Source organism: Lissotriton vulgaris, chromosome 8 (assembly GCF_964263255.1).
Source record: "Lissotriton vulgaris chromosome 8, aLisVul1.2, whole genome shotgun sequence".
Lineage (NCBI taxonomy): Eukaryota > Metazoa > Chordata > Amphibia > Caudata > Salamandridae > Lissotriton > Lissotriton vulgaris.
Genome location: NC_141696.1, coordinates 1,531,562,675 through 1,531,565,084, shown reverse-complemented (window position 1 = coordinate 1,531,565,084; position 2,410 = coordinate 1,531,562,675). Strand labels below are relative to the sequence as shown.

Genomic DNA, 2,410 nt, shown 5'->3' with positions numbered 1-2,410 from the left:
TTTCTGTCCTCCTTTTAAACTTTCTTCCACCTATCTTGCCTTCCGGTTTGACTATGAATGTTTTCCATTTCGTCCTTTTTTGTAAAGTAAACTCTTGTCTGCATCACATTCCACTTCCCCTTGAACACAGATGTCAGTAGTCAGATGACATTGCTTACCTACACATGCCAAATATATCTGGGTAATATAGTGCTAGTCCATTCAGAGTTAAAAAACAACTACCTAACCTGGATCCCAAAAATGCTATTTACCCATTGCACCAGTTAACTGGGGAATGATACAGGACTCCTTAAAACATATCTCTACCATATGAGGTTAAAAATCCAGGTCCTGCATCTATTTTGTTAAATGGTTCAAATTAAAGTATGAAGACCCCAGCTATCAGAAGGCCGAAATAGCTCAGTTGGGAGAGCGTTAGACTGAAGATCTAAAGGTCCCTGGTTCAATCCCGGGTTTCGGCACAGTTGAGACGTTCTTTGCTTCTAACAAAATAGGTCTTGGAATCAGCTGTAGTACTTTTTCTCTATTCATCAAATTTTTTCCAACTGATCTACAACACAATCAATTTAACATAGACTTTGCTTTATGTCCTCCTTCTAAACTTGCTTCCACCTCTCTTACCTTCAGGTTTGACAATGAATATTTCCCATTTCATGCTTTTTTGTAAAGTAAACTCTTGTCTGCATTACCTTCCACTTCCCCTTGAACACAGATGTCAGTAGTCAGATGACATTGCTTACCTACTCATGCCAAATATATCTGGGTAATATAGTGCTAGTCCATTCAGAGTTAAAAAAACAACTACCTAACCTGGATCCCAAAAATGCTATTTACCCATTGCACCAGTTAACTGGGGAATGATACAGGACTCCTTAAAACATATCTCTACCACATGAGGTTAAAAATCCAGGTCCTGCATCTATTTTGTTAAATGGTTTAAATTAAAGTATGAAGACCACAGCTATAAGCAGGCCGAAATAGCTCAGTTGGGAGAGCGTTAGACTGAAGATCTAAAGGTCCCTGGTTCCATCCTGGGTTTCGGCACAGTTGAGAGGTTCCTTGCTTCTAACAAAATAGGTCTTGGAATCAGCTGTAGTACTTTTTTCTCTATCAACATTTTTATCAACTGATCTACAAAATGATCAATTCAACATAGACTTTGCTTTCTGTCCTCCTTTTAAACTTTCTTCCACCTATCTTGCCTTCAGGTTTGACAATCAATGTTTCCCACTTCGTCCTTTTTTGTAAAGTAAACTCTTGTCTGCATCACATTCCACTTCCCCTTGAACACAGATGTCAGTAGTCAGATGACATTGCTTACCTACTCATGCCAAATATATCTAGGTAATATAGTGCTAGTCCATTCAGAGTTAAAAAAACAACTACCTAACCTGGATCCCAAAAATGCTATTTACCCATTGCACCAGTTAACTGGGGAATGATACAGGACTCCTTAAAACATATCTCTACCATATGAGGTTAAAAATCCAGGTCCTGCATCTATTTTGTTAAATGGTTCAAATTAAAGTATGAAGACCCCAGCTATCAGAATGCTGAAATAGCTCAGTTGGGAGAGCGTTAGACTGAAGATCTAAAGGTCCCTGGTTCAATCCCAGGTTTTGGCACAGTTGAGAGGTTCCTTGCTTCTAACAAAATAGGTCTTGGAATCAGCTGTAGTACTTTTTCTCTATTCATCAAATTTTTTCCAACTGATCTACAACACAATCAATTTAACATAGACTTTGCTTTATGTCCTCCTTCTAAACTTGCTTCCACCTCTCTTACCTTCAGGTTTGACAATGAATATTTCCCATTTCATGCTTTTTTGTAAAGTAAACTCTTGTCTGCATTACCTTCCACTTCCCCTTGAACACAGATGTCAGTAGTCAGATGACATTGCTTACCTACTCATGCCAAATATATCTGGGTAATATAGTGCTAGTCCATTCAGAGTTAAAAAAACAACTACCTAACCTGGATCCCAAAAATGCTATTTACCCATTGCACCAGTTAACTGGGGAATGATACAGGACTCCTTAAAACATAGCTCTACCACATGAGGTTAAAAATCCAGGTCCTGCATCTATTTTGTTAAATGGTTTAAATTAAAGTATGAAGACCACAGCTATAAGCAGGCCGAAATAGCTCAGTTGGGAGAGCGTTAGACTGAAGATCTAAAGGTCCCTGTTTCCATCCCGGGTTTCGGCACAGTTGAGAGGTTCCTTGCTTCTAACAAAATAGGTCATGGAATCAGCTGTAGTACTTTTTTCTCTATCAACATTTTTATCAACTGATCTACAAAATGATCAATTCAACGTAGACTTTGCTTTCTGTCCTCCTTTTAAACTTTCTTCCACCGATCTTGCCTTCAGGTTTGACAATGAATGTTTCCCACTTCGTCCTTTTTTGT

At 38.5% G+C, this 2,410-nt stretch overlaps 1 non-coding gene across 1 annotated transcript; it reads left to right on the top strand.

Annotated features, from left to right (window-relative positions):
- The first annotated feature begins 388 nt into the window (after positions 1–388).
- On the top strand, positions 389–461 carry TRNAF-GAA (transfer RNA phenylalanine (anticodon GAA)). The gene has a single exon. It is a non-coding gene; the product is annotated as a tRNA-Phe (tRNA).
- Positions 462–2,410: the final 1,949 nt, after the last annotated feature.